Here is a 16,588-nt window from a genome sequence, read left to right on the forward strand (position 1 = left end):
TATGTTTTGAGTGACTCTGTTAACCCACATAGAAAAAAAAACACACAACAAATGTGTACTATTTAAATAATACTTTTTTTTTCATAGTCTCTGTCTTTAGCACCGATATCCATAAATATCGAAGGTGAATAAGGGAGCTGAGGCCTCGGCAGAGAACTGACCAATGAAGGACCTCTGGCCGGGGGAGCTTGGCTTAGTCTGAGATTGTCAGTATGCCCCTGGGGTCTGCCCACTCCCAAATGAGGTAGAAGGCCTAACGTTGATCAACTGAGAGAAGTAAGGACCGCTGCAGGCTAACAGGATGATATCCCACCTATGTTAGAGAACCTGATACTGGTATGTCCAATTTCTTGTTGTCTATGTAAGGAGTGATCTGCTCTGACCTTGGCTTTGGGGTGGATACTACTGTATTTTCAGTCTCTGCTGTACCTACACCTGAGATGAGAAAGGTGTGTAGAACAGAAATCTTCATCTTCCTTTCTTTTTTTTTTTTAAGATTTTTTATTTATTTAATTGACACAGAGAGAGAGAGACAGCGAGAGAGGGAACACAAGCAGGGGGAGTGGGAGAGGGAGAAGCAGGCTTCCCGCCGAGCAGGGAGCCCGATGCGGGGCTCGATCCCAGGACCCTGGGATCATGACCTGAGCCGAAGGCAGTCGCCCAACCAACGGAGCCACCCAGGCGCCCCCATCTTCCTTTCTCCCAAAACTTTCATTGAGCCCTCCTGTAAGAGATACCTACATATATTCTTTTTTTTAAAGATTTTATTTATTTATTTGAGAGGGCAAGCGAGAGAGAGCACAAGTAGGGGTAACGGCAGAGGGAGAGGGAGAAAGCAGGACACCAGGATCATGAGCTAAGCTGAAGGCAGACGTTTAATCGACTGAGCCCCCCAGGCACCCCACATACATATATTCTTGTTGTATGTGTGAAACTTTTGCTTTAGTTATTGTAGGGTTTAGGTTTTGTTCAATATTGAGTATCATCTGAGGGTCACGATCATTTGGGTATAGTAGAGACCATCCAAGTGTCCATTAGAGTGCAAGCTGGAATTTCGTAAGAAGGCCCCTGAGCGGATTCTAGGGTTAGAATAAAGCTTTCATTTTTTGTTTGTTTGAAAAAAAAATTCAATATGAGCAACAGAACAAAGAACTCTTGGATGGTAGGAAGTAGAGGGGTGCCTCCCAGACAATGGCTGGGAGAAAGAAGCCGAACAATGTGCCTATAAAGTGGTTTAAGCTGCCACATGTCTTTATGGCACCAGAAACCTCTGGTCTGAAGTTACATTCTTTGTATTTTTCTTAGTTACATAACCCATTTTCTTACGGCTGCAAAAGGGTGTACCTCTTTTCCAGAAGGAAAAACTAGAACGCCTCATTGATCGTTTTCTGACTGATAGGGAAGCTCAGGGAATCACTCGAGTACCCTGGGAGCAGTTACAAAGGTATTTACAAGCAACTGCTCTCCCTGCCTCAATTCCCGAGAGTCTTCTAATAAGAGAAACAGCCCTTTTGTCCTGGCTCTGATTTGAAAAAAGTAGTTTAGGCCAGTCTTCAAATGTAGGGTGATTCACATTCCTGAGGAAAAGTCCGCCGCCTTGTGGTAAAAAATGAAATGCCACATTTTTCTCATCCAATCTCCCTCCCTCTTTCCCTTCCTCCCTCTTTCCTTCTCTCCTTCCCTCCCTCCTTTCCTGTCTCCTTCCCTTCCCCTCCCCTATCTCTCTCCTTCCCTCCCTCTCTCTCGCTATTCAACTTTTGCAAATCCATCCTCAGTTTCTGACTTAAGGCTTGTCACCTGCCAAAGGCTTCTAACTGATGATAAAGATACTGACACCTCAAAGAGAACTTTTCGGCAACCATCTGGAATTCAAACATCTTATATCACCTTTATATTGTTTCGGAACAGCTGGGAGGAGCAAAGAGTGAAGAGGAGGGGACTTGTAAGTGTTAGGGTTCTCCTAAAGAGAAATAAAAGCATGATTGATTTATTCATACACATTCATTGATTCACTACAGAATACCAAAAACCTATGCTGATCAGTTTGCAAACAGAAATGTCTGTGACAATACCCCTGCTCCTATAGTGACAAAGAGATGAATGGATGACCAAATTAGGTTGGGAAAATAAATTAGGGCCATTCCTGTTTCCATTTGTAAGGTGGAGGAAAGCACAGAATCCTTACACTCCATTAGGGGGAGTGCTAAGTCTCCAGGAAATTCACAGGCACTGGGCTAATTCAGGACCATGCCCACAATTCCTTGGGGACTTAGCCTACCTCTCCCTCAGAGGGAGCTTGGGAGCTTGAACTGCCAATAACCGTTTCCAGTACCACACATACAGTACTTCAGTGTTCAGCCCCTACTTTTGCTTTCCCTCTTCCCTGGTCTCAAAGTATGGTCCCAAGCATCAGCATTGTCATCACCTGGGAAACTTCTAGAAATGCAAATTCTCATACCCTAAGAGAGACCCACTGAGTCAGAAGCTGGGAGTGTTTTAACAAGCCCTCTGGGCATTTTGATGCAAGTTAAAGTCTGAGAACCACCGGTTTAGTAAACCTTGTGAGTGTGGACCAGGGAGACTGACCGATGAGAGTGGAAGGGAAGGGAAGGAGCCATGGATCCTACAAGCCAAAGTGAGCCCCACAGTGTTAGAGGAGGCAGAGGGACAGCTACACGGAGGGACCACAGAGTCATTGCAGAGGTTTCTGCCAACTCAGGTTGGGGTCTGTGTTGTGGACACTACCCCCCAAATTTACTCTAGGTTAGATTCGTTATGGTACCATGATCTTCATGCTAGAAACATGGACTCTGCCTTTAATACATGCTGCTCTAGAGAGGGAGCCTTACACTGTCCAGGCCAAGCAGGCAAAACCGGGGCTGTGCCCACCTGTACCCATGCTCAGGTCCAACTCTCTCCACTCTCCCAGATCCATGGGAGGCCCATTGTAGCTCCCTGGCAGTGTGGTGTAGTGGTGAGCCCCCTCCAGCAAGTCCCCCCGCCCCAACACACAGACACACTAGTGTTTGGGATGCCTGGCTTGGATACTGACTCCACCACACCCCTGGTGGCCCTCTGCAGGCTGCTCCCTCTGTTGAATGGAGAGAATACTACTTGCTAAAGGAAATGCTATTTAAATGTACAGTATTGCTGTTTATATAGTACTCAGGGCAGGCATTAGTCCTTAATTGTGTGTGTGTTGCTATCCTTTCCCACTTTCCTCCTCCCCCCCCCATCCTGTCTGCCTGTGCCTCCCCACCTGGCATTTCTAGCACAAAACGGGCACTTGATTAAAAAGAGTAGAAAGAACAACTGAAGTATGCTTCTGCTATTTTTCCATATTTTCCTCGAGCTGCTGCCGGAAAGTGCCAGCTCAGAGCCAGAGGCGCAGACTTTGCCTGTCTCTTCTGAAAAAAACAAAAACAAAAACAAACACTCTTTTTTAAAAGGGGAAAAGTAATAAGCTTATTCGGGCATCTCCCTAACCTCCATTCCTCCTCCCCACGCGTGGACACACAAAGAGCACAAGCGTGGGGACAGGCTCCGTCTGTCCGCAGTCCGGGTCACTTCGGCCCGGGTGCGTCTAACTCAGCTGCAGACTAGAAGATGGGACCTGGCAGGGGCACGGAGCCCCCCCCACCCCCACCCCGCCACCTCCCCGGGCTGGGTGACTGTCAGGCCGCATCTGCTCCAAATTTATAGCTGCTCCCCCGGCCGCCGCGTCCTCTCCACGGCCTCTTTACCAAGTGCAGCCCCAGCTGAGACCCCTCCCGCGGGGAGGGAGAGGACACACCCGCGCCGGCCCCGGGCTGGGGGCGGGGAGCAGGTGTGAAGCGGAGGTCGCAGCCGCGCGCGCGGTCACCCTCCATCGCACCGCGGAGACCTGGCCTCACCCTAACGTGCACACAATGGCGCGGGGGCCAGGAGCTCATTACCAATTACCGGGACCGGCCGGGGAGCGGCTGATGAAAGAGGTGGGAGCAAGGGAGGGCCGGCAGGCCGACCACTGCGCTAAAACCCCTGGGCGGGAGCGCGCGAGGGCAGAGGGGCGAGGCCTGTACGGAGGACGCCGGTCCAGCGGGAGCCGGGAGCGACCCTCGCCGGACGCCTCCCGCTGGTGCCAAGCTGGGCCCCCAGGGCCGGGCGGGAGTTGGAGCCGAGGAACAATAAGAGGCCTGCGGGCCGCGGAGGGCCGGGACTCTTCCCGGGAGCGCGCTCCCCGTGGGCGTCGTCCCCCCGCAGCCCCGGGGTCCGCTGATTGCCTATTGTCCGTCCCCGCTCCGCGCCCGCCTGGCGTCCCGCGTCCCGGGCCCCGCCGCCTCCCGGTGCTCCCGGCTCGCGTAATTCATTCTCCCAGCCCGCCTCTTCTGCTCTAAATGAGCAGTTAGCGCCGCAGACACGTGCCGGGGGAAGGGTCGTCCACTGCGGAGGGAGAAGTCGGGGTGGAGGCAGGAGGGGATGCAACCAGAAGAGACTGCACGCAAAAAAAGCACTCAGCCTGGGTCCAACACTGTCCCTCACGCGTGCCAGTGGATAAGGGGACTTTCCCTCGCTCCCCACCCCCACCGCAAATGCTCGGTCTCCCCACATTGACAGCCCTCTTCTCTAATCCGAACTGCTCTGGGGAGATTCCTGCCTTTTATTTTATTTTTTATTTTCTTTTTCCTGGGCCGCAGATGCCTTTGTCTGCGTTCTGGAACGCAGAGGTAAAAGGTGGGAGATCGGCCAGATGTGTGTACCTTTAAGGCTGAGGTGAAAGAGTGGGATAAGGGTGGAAGGGATTTTAAGGAAGGCTGCTAGGTTGTGACAGCAGGTAACTTCCAGCTCCACACACCCTAATCCCTTGTGTCTTCTGTCCCAGGGAACTCCTCCTAGTGTTTATGGCTTGCTTTAATGCTCCTCTTCGCACACCATCTCATGTTCCCTGGGAGATGGGCACCTCTGGGGAAAGGAGTTGAAAAGGGACCAGAAAAAGTTTTGGGGAAATTGAGGTCTAGTAATAAAGTTTCTAGTAATCTACTAGTAATCTAGTAATAAAGTTTCCCATCATTGATGGTTTGGTTCATGGGCAATTTAGAGGTGAAGGTGAATGGAACCACAACCTGGCTGCCCATGAACCCAATGGAGGCAACAGACACATTTTGGCCCCGAAAGTATTTTTAAAACATTCTATTTTATATATATATATATATATATATATATATATATATATATATATATACACACACATACACCCATGCAATCAAAAATACTGTGTGAAATACATCACATATGTGTGGATATATATGTGTATATATATATATATATATGATATAAAACATTCTATTATGGATAAGAGTATATTGTGGATAATATCCAAAATTAGAGAGAATAATAGAATAATAGAATGAAGCCCCGTGTATCCATCACCCAGCCTGAGCACTTAACATTCAAAGGCAATCTCCTGTCATCTATACCCCTACTCTCCACTCATGATTTGGGAGCAAATCTTGGAAATCATATTTCTTCTGTAAATATTTCAATGTAGTTCTAAAAAGTAAGAATTCATTTAGTAATGTAATGACAATACCATTATCAACCTACTATATATCATTATATGTAATCAATGTTCAAACTTCCCCAATTGTCTCAATTGTTTTTCTTCATTGGTATTGTTTTTCAAAATAGAATACAAATGAATCTGTGTAGTGTAATGATGTTCTCTGCTTAATCTCTTTTCTTCCCCTTTCAATTTATTTGATGAAAAACCGGGTCGTTTGTTCTGTAGAATTTTCCACAGTCTGGATTTTGTTGAATGTATCCCCATAGTGTCATTTAACATGTTCTTCTGCCCCTATATTTTCTGTAAATTGGTTGCAAAATATAGAAGCTAGATCAATTAATGCCTGATTTTTTTTGGTATGAATTCTTCATAGGCAGTATTGTTTGTCCCCAGAGTAATGGTTGCTTGTCTGTTTTGTTGTTGTTGTTATATTAACATCCAGAAATGATCATTGCCTAGACCCATTATTTCATTAGGGTTTGCCAAATTGTGATATTCTAATTCTGTGATTCCATCTTCATTTATTAGCTGGAATACTTCTCTAAAGAAAGTTTATTACTTAGCATATTTTAAAGGTGAGCAATGATTTAAAAAATATATGTCATTATGATTTCATGGATTTCAATACGTGTAATGTGTTTCACACCAAGTATGTTTTGATTGCATGGGTATTTTTAAATTAGGAGATACCATATTAAAAATACTGAGGGCTGGCGTCTGCTGTAGATGATCTGGCAATCCTGAGCCCCTTTCTAGCATGGCTGGAGTTGTCTGTGGTTGAAGGGCACTGCCCTCTTTAGTGGGCATTTGTTCTTGCCCTGGTCTGCTTAGATTTTTTTTTTTTAATCTTCCTGGACCCCACAGGTATGCGTTTGTAAGCTCAATCCAACTCACGTTTCATTTTACAGATGAGAGAACTGATGAAGTAAATTATTTACTTGGGATTAGAAGATAAGCCTCCCATGAGGGGAAAAGTATCTGGACTCTGCCTTCCCTCCAACTTGAGATGGGTCTGACACCTTGGAATACCTCAATATCATCTTGCTCCCAATTCCCAAAACCATCCTTTGCAGAGGAAACTTGGGAATATTTGAAACTCCCCCCACCATTTCTCCTCCCACACCCAGTCAGTCACCCTGCTTGCTAATTGGCCTCCCTGCCTCCATTCCTGTCTCCCTCCAAATCATCTTCCTCGCTGGAAAAGAGGTTTTCCAAAACATGGGCCTAATCATGTCACTGTCTGGCTTTAAAATCTCTCCGTCAGTCCTCATTGCCTTTAGGTTAGATCTAATCAACCTCTGCATAGCATACAAGGCCCCTCTTCACCTGGGTCTTACCACATCTGCCTCCTTACCTCCTGCTGTCCCCTGGTCAGGACCCTGTCCTCCACCAGATCAAATTACCCACAGGGCTCTGCACACACAGTGCTGTCTAGCTTTTGTCCCCTGTATTTGTGATTTGCTTCTTTAGGCACCACTCCTTCACCAGCTAACTCCCACTTAGAGTTTAAGTCCCACTTCAAGCTTTGATCCCTTTAGGAAACCTTTTTTGGCAGGCCCTGGCTGCATTCCATGTCCCTCTCTGCACTTCTATAGCATCCTGTGCTTCCTTTAAGAACCTCGCCTTGCCTTGGTGGGTTTTTGATTTTGCTTTTTCAAGTTGGGTTGTTTTTTTCTTCATTTGTCTCCCTCCTGGATGGTGTGGGAACTCCCTGAAGCCACTGTGTCTGTGTCTCCAACACCTAAAACGACAGCACACAGCAGGCGGCTCAGCGAGGACTTGATGAGTAAATGAAATTAGACTAGAGAGACTGAAGGTTTGTGGACTTTTGGGGACAGAAGTTCCCCCTTCCTCGTAGGGAGGGGACTTCATGCAAATGACAATTCCACAGTAGACTCATTCGACAGATGCCGAGGAGACGCTAGTGCTACCTGGGGCTGATGCAGCATCCTGGGAACCGAGCCCGGTGTCTGCTGCCCTGGCTGGGTCACGACCCAGGACCTGCTTGGGCTTGGCCATCCGCGGGCTGGTGAGTGTGTGTGTGTACGCGCGCGCGCGCGCGCGAGCCTGTGTGCGCGCGCGCCGGGCCGGTGTGTGTGCGTGTGCGTGTGCGCGCGTTCCCCGGGCGCACGTCGCCCACCCCGCCTCCTCCCGCTGGGAGGATAATTAAAGCGCCAAACCGTGGAGCTGGCGGGTAGTGTTCCCGGGGGCGCATTTCATCGCGGCTGATTAATGAGGCCGGGGAGTTAATGAGGGGAAAGCTAAACGGAGGGAGCTGAGCAGCGGAAGCCGTCTCGGAGGCCCTGAAGGGGGCCCTCCGAAGGCATCTCCCGCCCTCTCTTTTCAGGAGAGGCTTAGCGCAAGCCACATGGTGCCCCTGGCTCCCGTCGCCGCCCCCGGCCCAGGGAGGGGACGGGTCGCCTCCGCCGCCGCGGGCTAGCCACAGTGGGGAACTCGCTTCTCCTGCCTCCGCGTGGGCCTAACCTGGCTAAACAGAAAACCTGCCCTTGCCATCTACAACACAACAAAGGACCTCGGAAGATCGCCCTTTTCTTTTCACCTTGAGGAACGTCGGGCAGAAGTCCCAGACCACCTGCAGATGTAATTCCCACCCGGTTTGAAGAATCAGCTCTGCTGTTACCAACCGAGGGACGTTAACCGAATTCCTAATCTTTTGGGCCTCGGGTGCTGCATCTGTCAAATTGGGTCATGCTCCTTACCCCCCTCAAAATGGCTAACATTGAGAACTTAGTTTATGCCAGACACTAGTCTAAGCGTTTGGCATGTATAATCCCACTTATTATTCCCAGCAACTCTAGGAAGTAGGCTCTGTTATAATCATCTGTGTTCCACAGAAAAGGACACTGAGGCAGGAAATGTGACACCACCGACCCGCGGTCACCCTGCTACTAAGCAGTGGGGCTGGCAAGTAAATCTAGTGTGACTCAGGATCCTATGTCCTTAAGCATGAAGTGATGGTGCAAGTTCATAGGGTGGTTTTAAGGATCTAATCCTATAACACCCGGGAAGGACTTTGAAAACTGTAAAATGCTAAGCAAAACTGAAAAGAAGCCCCTATCATCAATAGTGATATGAATTTTTTCATTCCCAGTTTTGAACCCAGGGTGGAGAGGAGGCAGTGAGGGATGGAGCCTCTGAACAGAGAGAGAGAGAACAGGCAGTATGACGGCCTCCCCAACAGTCTGGGGCCTTGTGTCCTAATTTATGCTGGCAGAGAAGAGCAGAAAATGACCTCTGCCTGCCCCCCCATACCTACCGCCCATGCACACCCTCCTATGGTCAGACTGCAGCACACCCAGTGTTCTCTGTGTCCCCCCAAGTGGCATAGGAGTAGTCGCCTCAATTTTCAAGGATAGAGCATGGCACAAAGGGATGATGCTGGACTCAGAAGAACCATGTTCCAACATGGATTTGTTGTTGACCTGCCGTGTGAACCTGGGTGGGTTGCTTGAGGACTCCGAGCCTGCCCATTGGGAATGATGACTGCCATACCCATTTCATGGGGCTGATGGGAAAGGACGGGCACGAAGCTTTGCCTTGAAGAGCCTTTGTAAGTTGATGTGCTCTGTATCTGGAAATGGTTGGAAGGAGAGCCTAGGTCACTTCCCTGCGGTATGCCAGAAGTTTCTAGCAATGGGCAACAGCGCCTGAGCTCCTTAATGAATACACCTCCTTTACTCCAGTATTCTGACTTTGGGCTCCACAACTCCATATTGATCTCCAGTCAAGAGTGATTTGAGACCAGAAGCCAGTCAGCTCCAACAAAGTCTTGGTGAGTTTGAAAAAAGCCAGTTTCCTCTGGATGAGTTTCTTCTGCGGAATTGGGGAAATTGAGGCCGCCCAGGCCAACTAAAAACAAATCAGTCTGCCCCATCTTGTCAGATCCCCCCACCTTCCCCATCAGCCACCGGACTCTTAAGCCCCCAGCCCTCACTAACGCTCCACACCACCCCCCTCACTGTGGGAGCTGGCCAGCACTGGCAAAAGGGGGAGCATCAGTAATTTTCTCCAAAGGAGCTTGTGTCTAGAGAAACCAATATTTAACATCCCCATTTACATTGAAAGCGTGATTCTGATTATGAGATGGTAATGAGGGGATTAGCCAGAGAGAGCCCCCTGCCTGCCGCCCCCTCCCATTCTTCTCTCCATCACCCAGCACGTGGGCTTATTCCTGGAGAAAGGAGGTGTGGGGGAGGGTGCGGGCATTCCCACTGGGAGAGCATCAGGGATGCCAGAGCAGGGCAGGGGTCCTCCAAGACCCCATCTGAGGACCCCTTATTCATGTCTGGAATCAATTAGCTTTAGAAGGGGTGATGGGTGAGAAGCGAGACACCTGACTCTGAGGGTCCTTCCTTTCATTCCTGCCCCTTAGCCGCTGCTGAGGCCCTCCGCTCTCTGATTCTGCTCGGCATTCCAGATCGGTGAGTTTCTTCTGGCAGGCTTTCCCTCTGAGGTGGAGGAGTGACGAGCAAAAGTCTGTTGGGGAACTTTTGCTTGGCTCTGGGCTTCTCTGACTTAATCTCAAACCCAGCCTCCTCCCCTAAAGCCCCTGCGTCTCTGGAATGGCATCTCTGTTCTCCTTGTCCCAGACCCTGCCTTTTAACCAGGCAGCAGTTTATCTCTGGTTCTTCTTGTGGGGCAAGGGGTGGGGGATGGAGAGAACCCAAGGGGGTCACCCATCCTGAGGCCCCGTTTGTTGGTGGACAATTGCGCTCAGACGGGATAATTCAGTGTGTGATTGTGGTCACGCCCCCCCTTTTGTGCCCCTTTCAGAGCCAATCTCCCAGGCCCAGATGGGTTAATCCATAATGCAGACGAGCAAGTAATTGGCTGTCAGCCCGGCCCCCTGCACCCCCTCCCCTATTAGTGCCACTGCCCTAATGAAGCCCAGCTTGGAGAGCCCCCTTCTCAATGAGGCGCCAGCCCCAACCCAGCCAGGCACACATGTGTCTCCGCTGCTCTGCCTGAAGCCTGGCTCCCTTCAGGGACCCCCAGCCCAGCCTCCCCGGGGTGACCCAGCTGCCAGGGCAGTAGCGGCCCCCGGGGGGAGGCTGTGATGGATGGGAGGGAGTTAGTTAATAGAGCCCAAAACACATGGGCCCTGTCCCCACACCATCCCTCCCCCCTCACACACACACACTTTTACAGCTTCCTCTGACAGCTGCCCTACCCGGTTGAAATAGCCCCATAGAATATTTCCCACTCCCTTCTCCAACCTAAGCTGTGCCCAAAGAGGACCTAAATGGGGGCCATGAAACTGTATCTTTGGACACTAGCCCAAGCCATTGCTGTCCACACTGGCCCCAACCTCTGCCAACCTAGGTCCTCTTGTGTGTTTTGGGCAGAGCATTAAAGGGTGAGCCTGGCCCTGAGTCTCCAATGTCTCAACTAATATTAGAACCTTACCAAGAGATTTCTTTTCCTTGATTCTTGGATTCCATCCCTGTTTCTTGATCCTGTTTGTCTTCTGAACCACTTTCCAACCAATTATTTTGCTAGAGACAGGTAAGATGTCATAAAGGGAGGTTTGGGGGAGGATATTTGCAAAGGGACCTACCATTCTTTGATTCCCTGCATTTATTTCCTATTTCCTGTCTCCATTCCCTCCTGCCCCCCAGTGCAAAGAGTGGGGGCTTTGCTGATCCTTTCTCCAAACCAGTGAAGGAAAGGTGAGACTGGCTGCGGCCTTGAGCTTGGGCTGCTCCAGCGTGCCCCTGAAGTGGGAGCTTTTTGTCCCGAGGACAGTCCTGGACTCATAATCTGCCTGCCTCCTTCCTCTACTTAGCACCTTTGAAATGATACTTTTATATTTTCCATTATTAATGAACAAAATATTTTTAAATGGAGAAAAGATGGAAAAATTGTAGATATTCCCTCACACCTCACCAAACATTGCTTATATTTTGGCTTATTTTTCTTTCCATTTTTATATGCATATAGGAAATCATTCAACACAATGAAAATATTTGCTAAATGTCTTCTACGTGTCAAGCACAGTGCTTATAATTTTTCTACCTGGGTCATAACTCCAGATCCCTTCTCTTCTTCTATTGTCCTAGAATAGGCAAACCTGCTCATCATGGGATATTTGAGAATTCTCACATTTAGAGGTAGGAGTCTCAGGGCCTATCAAGTTTGGAGCCCATGAGGGGCTCCAAAGTTACAGTGGGCAATTCCTTTATGATTAAGATCATGCAGAGGAAAATAAAGCCCCCATGCTGATAAGTGCAGGGTTCAGGGGTGGAGGCAAATGACCCTGGAAAAGTCAAGCCCCATTTCTGATTAGATGAAAGAATAACACTGAGGAGTGAAATATCATTCAGAGGTTGCTTCTAGGGAATGTTGAATATTTATGAGCTATGCAATCAGGACCTAGGAGGTAAGTCTTTAAAAATAAACAGGCAGCAGGATGGGGGTAGGGATGATGGAAGGGGAGAGAGACATGAGAAAAAGAGAGGGCCACATGAAAGGAAGGAAGGAAAGGCAGCCTAGGTTCCCATTACTGGTCAGAATAGTGACTTCTCTGCTGCTCCTAAAATCTAGTTGAATCTCTACTCATCATCTAGATGGGGAATGAGGTCACAGTGAGGCTGAATTTTTCCAGGTCAGACTGTGCTTCTTTGTGGGAGCCCACAGAGATCTTGGAGTCATCTTCACTCCAAGGAATTGAGCTCATGGAAAGGAGCCCCTTATGGTATGGAAAACCAAGGATCAGTGTAGAACAGTGGAAGGAAGGACTCCAGGGCAGAGGGATCCCTGCAAGTAAAGAAGATAGGTCTAGTATTCGAGGTAAACATAGACAAATCTATGAATACACACAGGCAACCAAAGAAACATGGAAAATAAAGACTCAGTAAAGTAAGGTGGAAAACCATTCACATATACATTTAGCACAAAAGCATTTCCCTCTGAAGGTAAATCATTAGAAGTGAGGGAACAGTCCTCTTTAATTGAAAAATGGAACACCCTCTATTGGATGCAGCAGATTTGAAGATCTTAATTAGTCTCTTCCTTTGTGAATTTAATGCTCATGTACAGATTAAGAGATAAAGAACAGAGTCCATTTCTGACTTCCCTGCAACTGTAAAAATGTCAGGAATTACAGAAATGAGGAACTCCTGGGTGACTCAGTTGGTTAAGCATCTGGCTTCGGCTCAGACCATGATTTTAGGGTCCTGGGATTAAGCCCCAGGGCAAGCTCTCTGCTCAGCAGGGAGTCTGCTTCTCCCTCTCACTCTCCGTCTGTGCTCTCCCTTTCTCTCAAGTAAATAAAATGTTTTAAAAAAGGAATTACAGGAATGAGCAAATATAAGGTGCAGCAGGTTTAATAATGATAGGTATAAGGGACTAAGAATTTAGGAACTAAAAACAGAATGGGAGAAAAAGACCTAGATGTCTTAATGGATTATACTCAACAATGTGATTGTAGAAGTTATTCTGTTAGTAGAATTATATATAAGAGTAGAATACTGGGGGGAGTCACAGGGGGAGTCTTCCTTCTGGTGTATGTTTGGCCTGAGTTTGAATACTGGATCCTCAATTTACTAACCAAGTAACTTTGGGCAAGTTAGTTGATCACTCTAAGTCTCCCCATCTGTAAAAATGAGGGTCATAACAGTATGTGTTCATAGAGTTTTAGAAGAATTAAATGAGTAAAGCACTTAGAACAGCCCTGGCGACAGTGAGTTTACAATAAATGTTATCTATTGTAATTCATGTCTTCCTTAACATTAGAGCACTGACTATACGCTGCCCATTAAGTTAGACACCAGGGGTACAAAGATAAATAAGATATAGTCCCTACTCTCTAAAGGGAACTTGGAGCTTACGGGGGATGGTAGATGTAAGCAAATAATTAAAACATTGTATGTTAAGTTATACAGTAGGGGAATAAACCAGGTGGTTTGGGAGGACACTACAATCTATGTGGGGGAACCAGGAAGGCTTCATTAATCAGGTGACTAAAGCTGGATTGCCAGGATGAAAGGAACCCAGCAGGTGGTGAATGGAGGGGAGAGGGCTTTTCAAGAATAGGCGATGGGAAACACCACACTTGACAGAAATAAGGTAGCTTGGTGGTGAGATATGGATGGCCAGAGGGGAGGGGGTAGTTGTGGGGTAATGGAGAAGATCTTAGAAAGGCAGACAGCATCCGGACTATGGCCATACTTGGGTGCCACTTGCATGGGATCTATCCTGTAGGAATTGAGGGGCCACTATAATCCTTAAGTGAGTGACATCAGATTTGAACATTAGAGCCGAGCATGTAGCTCAGTACTTAGTAGGTGCTTATTAAATGGGGGTTGAACAACTATATGACAACTCCCCAAAGCAGCAGTGTGGAGAATGGATTCTCAGCGGAAGACTGGATGCAGGGAGTTAATTTTCAGTTGTCAGAATGAAAGATGGTAAGACAGTGGCATTGAACTGGGCAGGAGGTACGGAGCTGATGATATACCTCCAGAAACTCACTGGAGTGGCATGCTCAGCTCAGAGTTTAAGGGGGATATGGAGAGGTTAGGAGACCAAAAGAAAGATCCTGTACACATTTGTAACACAACAATAACAAACATTGGAATAAACAAACAAGGAGTGTTCAAGGTCTCCATGATGAAAACTTTAAAATTAGTAGAGGACATAAAAACAAGGCAGCTATTTTCCTCCACAAATCTGTATCACTGGTCCTAAAGGGCGATAAGCATACTCCTTCCTCTTTGTTGTTGAATCGGAACCATTCTCCCTGCCTCCTCCCTAAAAAACTCCCCAATTTTCAGTCTAATGTCATAAGACTCTATGATCCACCATCTCAGGACCACCCACTACCGACTCCAGGGTCATATCACCTTGTTCCTTGTGTATTTTAGCTTCCAGTTAGCTGTCTCTCACCCACTCTTCCCCTGCTCTAATTCTTTTTTTTTTTTTTTTTAAGATTTTATTTATTTATTTTGACAGAGAGAGAGACACAGCGAGAGAGAGAGAGAACACAAGCAGGGGGAGTGGGAGAGGGAGAAGCGGGCAGCCCGATGCAGGGCTCGATCCCAGGACCTGGGGATCATGACCTGAGCCGAAGGCAGACGCTTAACGACTGAGCCACTCAGGCGCACCCCACCCCCGCTCTAATTCTTGATGGTTTTAATGACCACTTAGATGATCCATCCAATATCCTTGCTGCTCAGTTTCTTGACCTTTCCTACCACAATCTTGTTGTCTGCGCTACCCTAGCTGTTATTTCTTGTGGTCCTACCCTGGCAGACCTTGCCGTAAGCAATAACTGAACTACTTCATGATCTTAATTTCAAGCATTCTCATTTCCAACCACCATCTCCTTTTTTTTTTTTTTCCTGTTCACCTCTTCTGATATTCCAATTCCCACAGACCTTAGACCCCATTAGGACAATCCCTTGATCAATTCTTTCCATTGATCTCAACTCCTTTTCACTGTCACTTTTTTCAGTTTATCAACTCATGGCTCTACTTCCCTTTTTACTCAATCATCAGAATCAGTTTCTTGCATACATTCTTAACTTCCCTACCTGACTCTCATTTCTTTAAGTTTGTCTGGCTAACTCACAAAGATGGGAAAAATCCAAATCTCTACTTCCTCTGTACCTGCACCCAAGGACCTGAATGGACACGGAAAAAAATGTAAAACCATGCACAGTTGTCTCACTTTTATTTTTATTTTATTTTTTTGAGAGAGAGAGAGAGAGAGAGAGAGAGAGTGGGGGAGGGGCAAAGGGAGACGGAGAGGGAGACTCTCAAGCAGGCTCCACCCCCAGCGTGGAGCCCACAGCGGGGCTCAATCTCACAACCCTGAGATCATGACCTGAGTTGAAATCAAGAGTCAGATGCTTAACTGACTGAGCCACCCAGGTGCCACAGTTGTCTCACTTTTAATTCATGATTGCAAGTAGTCCTCTAATGCTGCCTAGCAATTACATTGTATTTCCTCAGGTGTTAAGTCTTCTGCTCTCCCACACAACTGTTATACACTCTCCTCTCTCCTCAAACTGTCAACACCTCTTCCCCTATGTCCATTCTTAGCTGTTAACTTTGCTTCCTATTTCATAGGAAATGGAAAAACAATCAGAAGAGAATTCCCACTGGCTCCCGCCACATCTTATCACCTATTTGTACACTGTCCAGACACCCTACCCTTTGTCTGTTACTGTGGATGAATGATGTTCTAAGTGATCCTGTTCACTTATGGACTAGAGTGCCTCATGTCTCCCATATAAGGACATTGTTCCAGCAACTCTCCCCCTCTCTTCTTTGTATCATGGATTTCCTTTCTCTATTAGATCATTTCAGTCAGTACATAAACATGAGTTTGTTTCTCCCATATGTGTATAAATATATATTTATATATGTGTTAATATATTTTTTTTAACTTTTTTCAACTGTCTCCCTACAAATCTTCCCATTTTGGCAAAACTAATTCTTTTCCTTCCATTTACTCTTGAATCCACTCCAGTCAGATTTTGCCTCCGCCAATCCACCAAAACTGCTTTTCTCATGACCAACAGTGGCATCCATGTTACTAAATCCAGTGGTTAATCTTCGTCTTCATCCTAGTTGATCTTACTCCACTTACCATGGACCCCCTCCTCTGTCACTTGGGTTCCCCTTTCTTAACTTGGGTTCCGGCACATCACGCTCTCCCAGATCCCTCTTATGTCTTTGGCCCTTTCTTAGTTTTCTTTTTGTTTCATCCTCAACTTCCTAAATTCTGAATGTTAGAGTACCCAAAGGCCCAGTCCTTGGCCTGTCCATTTTATTCTATTTCGCCTGATGATCTCATCTACTTCTGTGGCTTTAGATGCCATTTATATGATGAGGACCCTCAAATTTATGGCACTAGCTTAGACTGCTCCTCTGAACTTCAAGACTAGTTCATCCAACTGCCCGTGTGATGACACCACCAAGGTTTCTAACAATCATCTCAAAGTTAACATGCCCCAAACCTAATTTCCTAATATTATTCATTGAATCTAAGCTTCCCCATCTCAGTGAAATCTTGGCAGC

The sequence above is a fragment of the Zalophus californianus genome, chromosome 11, assembly GCF_009762305.2.
Source record: "Zalophus californianus isolate mZalCal1 chromosome 11, mZalCal1.pri.v2, whole genome shotgun sequence".
NCBI classification, from domain to species: Eukaryota; Metazoa; Chordata; class Mammalia; order Carnivora; family Otariidae; genus Zalophus; species Zalophus californianus.